An 8,293-nucleotide genomic window follows, 5' to 3' on the forward strand; every position below is an offset into this window, starting at 1 on the left:
AATAAATATATCGTTATTTTATTTTACAATAAACACTATGTTTGTCTTATTATTATAAATATCAGTTATATAAGAATACCATTGATAATGATTTTATTCTATTAGATTTGTAGATCACACAAAATATCAATCTCATTAATCAAATTGTTATCAATTTACAAGAAAAATTGTTTTCAGAGATTGGATTAATAGTCGCTAAATTTAAAGAATTAGTCACTAAAATAATTAAAATTAAAGTTTAAATTCTAAGTAATTGAATTTTTGTCTTTAATTTTGAAAAACAGTTTAATAATTACTTTAGAAACTTTTAATGAAAAAAAATATAATTTAAAAATTAATAATCTTGAATTTCTAAAATAATTTCTAAATTCGTGTAAATAACACTGACACGAAAGAATAACTATTAACATAATATTTTTAAGGGTTAAATATGTTTTTAGTCCCTAAACTATTGGCCGTTTATGGTTTTCGTCCCTCTTTCAAAGTAAGGTACAATTTGGTCCTCATTCTTTTCGAAACGTTCGTTTTAGTCCTCGGAATTTTGGTTTTAGTCCTCATTTGTTGCTAAATGAGGACCAAATTTTTAAACGAATGAGGACTAAAACCAAAATTCCGAGGACCAAAACGAATGTTTCGAAAAGAATGAGGACCAAATTGTACCTTACTTAGAAAGAGGGACGAAAACCAGAAACGGCCAATAGTTTAGGGACTAAAAACATATTTAACCCTATTTTTAAAAATTTTATCCATAAAGTATAAGAATTAAACAGTCTGAAACTTTTGGAAGTGGACTTACAAAAAATAAAGAGTAGATAGAACCCTTTATAACTAATATATATTAAATATAGTTCTTATTTTATAACTAAAACTTAAATATTACAAAAATATAAAAAAAAAATATAAAACTCAAATATCACTATGCAAAAAAAGGTTTTTATACTTGTTAAAAAGGCTTTTTATACCTATTTTTAAGTAGGTATAGAAGCAGGAGTATAAAAAGTTTTCGATTTATCACATCGGTTCTACAATAGATGTAAAAAGTTTAACTTTTTACAGCGATTCAACCTATAACAGGTATAAAAGAATTTTATACCTAACATTATACTCAGTATAAAAATAAGACTTTTTATACCTATGCTTTAACATGCATAAAAATGACAGTTTTGTTTTTGAACATTTGATTTGTATGTATCACTATTCATTTAGACATGCATAAGATTCAATTCCATAATACACTCTAAATAATCAATAACAAAAAAAATAATTAATATTGTTTTTATTATTAACACATAAAAATAGTTCCTGAATGTAATATTTACCTAACAAAGTCCCTGAATATATTTACATAACATAATTACACAACTCAAAATGTAATATTGAAACATCTAATCATCTAGAAACGGTTATAAATAGAAATTGAAAATTACATTGTTTGTAATCCAACTTAAAATATTAACAATTACATTGTCTATAGTTCAACAACTTGTCTTTCTAACAATTAATCACTTGGAGAATTTGATAGGCAATTTATCACCTAGACTCAACTTCTTAAAGCGTGAATCATATTCTTCTAGTAGATCAAGCTCAAATGCAGCCATGTTAATAGCTTAAACCAGTCTCTTATCACACACTTTTCCACTTCCATTAGACCTTTAAATTGGAGGTAGATATAAAATTATAAAAAAGCACTAAATGTTGATTCTATATATGCAAAAAGGGTTGAGTAATAAAACAAAACAGTAGAACAATATAAAGAAAAAGAGAGTTTAAAAAAGCATTATATTTTAATTATACATATTGAAAGTGTGAAGGTATTGACCTTTAAACCCTTATGAAATGCACCAGAATATACATGGTCTTTTATCCAATTGACTATTTTATGTCGGACATCAGGGGCCATATAAGCTTCATGCAAGAAAAAGGATTGGGACATAAAATTAATAAACTAATATTATACTAAGAATGATAAATTTCCAAAAAGAAAGCATGACAAATTCCACTTGTTACATTTGTATTTGCATTTAATGTATATGGTGAAATGCCAATCTCCAATGCTACATGTTTTACTTTAACTTTTAAGCTTCCTACAAGAAAAAGGACCAAATCAAAGTGTTACCCTAACAAGTACTAAAGATTACACTATGGCGTCAATCCCAAAATTGAGTGCAAATTTTAAGAAAAAGAAAAGGTAAGACTAAATCAGCTGGTCCAAATGAATGAATGAGAGAGAACAATTATATATGACCAAATTATAACACCAATGAAATGTTTAAGTTGAACTTGGAACATGTCAGCAAACAGTAATTTAAAAAATCTAAGTGATATTTCTACCTGGTATGAATAAAATGGTGATTGCTAATCTAAATACAAATGCAAATTTGACTTGAGAAACCAGCATCTCCCCTGCATCCATTACAATTAAAATAGATATTATAAACTAATAGATAATCACAAATGCTTATTGAGAAACCATCGTTTGAAAAAACTAATAGATATAATTCATTTATTTCTTAAATGAGATATAAAACTAATAACCGATCATAACCTCGTAATGATTAAGTGAAATTTAATAACTGAGAAGAAAAATTAATTAATATTATAATAATTTTAAGAAAGGGATAATTTTTTATTATGAAATTGAGATTTTAAAGATTTCTTTGTTAAAATTAAAAATTGAAAAAGTATGCGTAGTGACAATTTTACAGAATAGAAGGAAGTTGAAGCACGTTAGAGCATAGAAAATTCATAGAGCTTTATTATAAGCAATGACCTTTGGATCTGAAAAGGTGAGGTAGCCAGTACCAGCACTCTCACTCTCCGCCTTCATTCTCGTCTCTTCACATGAAAAATAAAAGCAATGAAGTGTAGTATAAGATTTGACAATACAAAATACAGAGTAGGAATATTAGTTTCGGTATAACTCATTATGCAGTAACATTAGTACTCATAAACTATAAGGACACAAACAAAATCAAATATGAGCCATAAATTTAGTTTCAAAGAATAACTACATGAGCAACCTTATTTATAAACTTACAGGTATGATAGAGTGGTAATTCTTCCTCTATAGGAATTTCCCCTCACAAATGATTGCAGGGTTCTTTGATCTATGCTGTGAATTCTAGAAAAAGGATGCCTTTAGAACAATATTTTTAACTTTTTCAACACCAACTTTTAATAGTAATGTGTAATAGAATAATAGTAACAAAAAAGGAATGCTCATTAGACCATTGAAATGGAGAGACATCTGAGTCGTTAACGAAAATAAAGTGTCCACTAGAGTCTACAATTGACTTCTTCAAAATTTCTAATGCACGGGTTAGTCTTTCAGTATAGATGACAAGTTCAATATAGATGACAAGTTGTAATCAACCACACCAAATCCTACTCCTATAGAGATAAAGACAGTCACAGACCCTTCCAAAGATAGGACGACATACATGAATCCATCCTATAGGATAAAGGGATCTTTCATTTAGAATTTTGAAGACTTCCTCCTCATCTGTAGCTTGACACTGTGATTCAGTTATCAAGTTAGCAACAAAACAATTAATAATTAAATTGTGCCCTCTTGAAAATATGTACCAAAATATTTTAAAGTTGTAGGTGAGAAGAATGTAAGGCTGAGATCCAAATACTAACCGAATTGGAAGCAGATTACTCCTTTGGTATAATCAGAGTAGTTTCACAGGTTGAGTCATATAGAAGGTTCGCTTCTCTTGGAAAATTGAACGATGTGATCATGTATCTGTTTCAAATTCTATAATGCATTTGATCAAATTAGGTTCTTCATTTCTTTTCCATAATACACCACCTTGATAGATATTAAATGTATTAAATACCATTAAAATTTTTTAAAACAATAATACAAGATATAAAGTACTAACAAATAAATCTTGTATATTCATGTACGCAAACAAACAAAATAAGGAGTGATATTATGTAGTAGATATGATTTAAGAAGTAGCTGAATAGTCTTAGAGCAAAGAGTAGTAATCTATATATACGTGTATTCGAGATATAGAATCTTACAATGTGACTTGTCGACAGGAATAGTAGAAAACTAAGTCCCAGCAAAAGGTTTTGCCATGACCACTACAAAAGTTGCTCAAAAAAATTATTGAGCATATACGTAATTACACTTACTGGGACAACTATGAAATTCTATTTTCATTTAGAATTGACCCTTCATTTACTAGCGATTCATTCTATTTTTACTTTCATGATATGATTAGAAGGGAAAAAGTTTTAGTTTGATAAATAGTTGGAATCTAATCCCTTAATATAGAAGTCAAAGAAGAGAATATATATATATATATATATATATGAATAATTGGTTTTCAATTACCAATCTCAATTCAATGATAGTGTCAATGCTTATTTCTTAAAGCAGAATCAGTGTTATCAGAATGTTTTACGGTGGAGATTTTATTTTGTTTTGTTTTAAAGTTGCTTAGTCTGCCAACCATTCAAAGTAAATGATAGTTGAGACTTTCCCTTTTATCATAACTACCAATGGATATCTATCATAAAAGGCTTTCCCTTGTACAGAGTATACATGCCATCTAGGGATAGTCTTTTTCCTATTGGAAAGAAACAAATAAAATAAAATCATACCACACCTTATACTTCTCATATAATCCATTTTATGGTTAAACTCACAAAACAGAGCTCATATCAATTAAATTATTCCTCACCATACAAAATCTTGCTTCAAATGCCAAGTCTGATATATCTGTTGCTTGTATGCCTAAGATTAAAGAACACAAATTATCAAAGGTTATCAAATGTGGATTCAAATCGTGAATCACAAGATTGTACGATAAAAAATTAATTAACATATATCATATAATACAAGGAATTTAAACTAGAGTGGAATAATCAAATAGGATAAGTTTATAAATGTTCTCTAGGAAAAATTTAAGCTCACGTAACTTGTAATCAGAGTTTATGGTGTCAAAATGTATAATAGGTAATGATCTAATGACATCTTGGAAAGGACAACAAACTACAAACAAATGAGTAACAAGAAACGCACTAAAAAAATATATCTCCATACAACATCTCAAATACATAGATCATTGCACAAGAATCGTCAAATAGAAAAAACTCAATAGAAAGTAAAGTAATATAAACCTGCGTCACTATGACACCAAATAAAGCAATGATCTCGCGCAACTCCTTTTTGCTAATAGAATCTTTAATCGAAAAAATTGATTGCGTGTAATTTACAACCTTTGGATTCAATAAATCCCTAGGTCTTTCACTTTTTCCATTAACCAAAAATTAACAATGAGATTATAAACAAAGCTAAACAAACCAAAGAGAGAGGTGAAAATGTTTGAGAACACACCATTTCTTGAGAGAGAGGATTGACGCCGGTGAGTTTGCATTTCGTGACGACGATTTCTTGAAACTGATCAATCTGGCTGTTGAAGAGATCTCTCTACGAAAGACAAAAACTTTTGGAACGATTCCACGGAGTTCCCAATCTCCTCCTCCACAAAATCTGCGTTCCACGCATCCATCGTTGAAAACGAAGATCGAAGTTCCCTCGACGCAATGCGTAGCTACACGCATTTAAGTTAAGGTGATTGAATGAATCTCAATGTTTCTCTTGGGTTTCTTGTTCGGAACGAAACTGGTTAGGGTTTGGCTCGGAGCTAATTTTCTCAGTCAAACAAGGCAAGGGTTTCACCCACCACAATCGAGAACTTCAAACGCCGAACAACAGCTTTACCCAACCACCTCCACTACTTCGATAATAACAACAACTGAACGAGAAGAATGGAAGGAGAATGAATGAGAATGGAGGAGAAGGAAGGAGGGAGAACGAAAAAAAATTACACAGAAGAGACGAGAAAGTACCGCGCGAAAAAGAAATTGAATAGGTAAAGTAATTATAATATTTAACGTGTATAGATCAATAATTTATATCATTATTACATAACTTTTTATACCTGTGTTTTCATGGATAGAAAAGTTTCTCATATTTATAGAATTGTCATTGTATCATTTTTTATACTCGGTAAATTTTAACAGAAATAAAAAATTACTATAAAAAATATATTTTTTACTAATGTATTTTTCTTAGCATTCAATACATTTAAATTCTTATCGTTGTTCTTCTTTAAATCCTATCTTATCTTCTGCTCACCAACACATAAAAGCAAACATGGTAAACAAGAGATAATTTAAAACATAAATTTTAAATTAAAAGAAAATATACTAGCAATTTAAAAGTAATTACATAGCTTCCAAATCAACATCAAATAATAAGACTCCTATAATACAAAAACATATACTAATAACCACAAACACGACCTTTAGAGGACTGGTGTACTGGTGTATTGATTGACACCCTTAGATCTTGCACTTGTTATTGCTCAATCACTCTTACTTCTCAAGAGCTATATTTATAATATGTTTAGGCTTTTCCCGATCCATAGAGTATACAAGGTAAATTTTATGTCTATCAAGTTTGACTTTTCTCGAGACTTTAGACAAGAACCTCCATCAACTCTCAGAACTAGTTCTTTTCATCTACTTAAATACTTAAATACAAGTGCTAGTAGAGTCAGAGTGATCTTTGTCCAGTCCCTATCATCAATACATCTCACATTATATTGACTCATTATAGCATTCTTACCCTAGGAATAACTACCACATCCTTCTATTCATATACATCTTAATTCATAGTAAGCATTACAAAGATAGTAAGCACAATCATATATCACACTTAGCTCATTCATCACATTCTCATAAAATCATAAATCATCACACCATGTCACACATATGTACTTTAATTCAATTCAAACACATCTCATAAGATAAATCACCTATTGTTTATTTCAAATCACAAGTTAAGAATTCATCATTTATTTTCTATTGCATTAGCATAACATTCAAATACTATATTTTCAATAATTACATCAAAACATCGAAAATAATTTTTCTAACCACAAGCATCTAATCCAAGATCCCTATTGTCAAAATAAAGATTCATATGTCTAGAACCAACTTTCAAAATTTCAACTCAATTCAACCGTTCATGAAGCGAGAATCGCAATTTTGGGAGCCCGACGCTAGGTAAGTGGCGCCCAAAGCTACAACCCCAAGGAAGACACTACTTTGGGAGCGCCCGATGGTCCAGAAGTGGCACACAACACCCCCAAGTAAGTGGCTATTGTCTAAGTGGTGCCCGACGACACTATCACGGTATATTAGAACAAAAAATTTCATCTTTTAGTTTTAATTGAGCAAATTGACTCTTCTTGAGCTATTTTCCACTTAATAAACTTTGAAAAATCATAGTATCACCATATCTTAGCTAAAAAAATTGTCAATATAATAAATCAAAAGTCTCATAGAGGAGCTCACATTAACAAACATCAAAACTAAAATTCACAAGATCAAAACAATACCAATATAATAATATTCACCAATGTTTAAAGAAATTCTACAATACTAAACAGATTACACAATCATCACTTAATTTTATAAATAGACTTAATTAATCCTCCAACCAGCTAACTCAATTATCAAACTCAACATACAACACAGTTTTCTCACTCAGCCTCTCATCACACATTAACCAAATCAATCAAGTGCCACATGCCCACTTAAAATTCAAAATTTACAAAATCGAGTCACACAAAAAATTCCCAAGTATATTCTTCATAAATCAAATACTTCAAACATGTACAATTATTACTCTAAAACATATTCATACGTTATATTCATCATAAATAATCATCATACATATTACAATTCATCAACCCTTAACAATAATTAAATTTAAAACGAGTTTCACTTGCCTTGCCGTCCTTTAACTCAATTTCTCCTTAGAGCTTTATTTCCCACATAATGCTTTAACTTCCTACACAAACAAAAATTCACCTTCAACTATTTTAAGTCACATGCATGGATCTTAGAACCATGTGAGTCTCAAAATGCTAAACTAACTCCAAAATAGTGCAAAAAATGAACTTACTTTGTTTGAGATTATGATCGTTCAGAAGTGCCTCTCCGTCGTGAATCCAATAGTGGTCTCTAACCATCAAACAAACTTGAGATGGGCTTAGAAGATGAGAAGGAAAAGAAAATTTTAGAAAATCTTTATAAAGAGATGGTGATGTTTATATAATGAACTTTCAGCTATTAGAAATCTATTTATAGTTTAAACATTTTATTATTAAAATATTTTAGTGTTATCTTTTTATAAAAATCACCATTGATCTTAAGATGATTTTAGTTTGTCATATATTAAATAAATTAAGTAATAAATTTTAAA

At 29.5% G+C, this 8,293-nt stretch overlaps 1 long non-coding RNA gene across 7 annotated transcripts; it reads right to left on the bottom strand.

The window, feature by feature from the left end:
- Positions 1-1,269: 1,269 nt before the first annotated feature.
- LOC148203115 (uncharacterized) lies at positions 1,270-5,907 on the bottom strand. Of its 7 annotated transcripts, XR_015784201.1 has the most exons (7): positions 5,354-5,907; positions 4,698-4,750; positions 4,033-4,095; positions 3,643-3,760; positions 2,771-3,515; positions 2,332-2,403; positions 1,270-1,650 (listed from the first exon to the last, which is right to left on the bottom strand). It is a non-coding gene; the product is annotated as an uncharacterized LOC148203115 (long non-coding RNA). The 7 variants fall into 7 exon arrangements; XR_015784197.1 differs by lacking the exon at positions 4,033-4,095 and having other exon boundaries at positions 5,354-5,904; XR_015784196.1 differs by lacking the exon at positions 4,033-4,095 and having other exon boundaries at positions 3,643-3,814; positions 5,354-5,902.
- Positions 5,908-8,293: the final 2,386 nt, after the last annotated feature.

This window comes from Vigna umbellata, chromosome 2, assembly GCF_029865625.1.
Source record: "Vigna umbellata cultivar VRB3 chromosome 2, Vumbellata_1.0, whole genome shotgun sequence".
NCBI lineage: Eukaryota > Viridiplantae > Streptophyta > Magnoliopsida > Fabales > Fabaceae > Vigna > Vigna umbellata.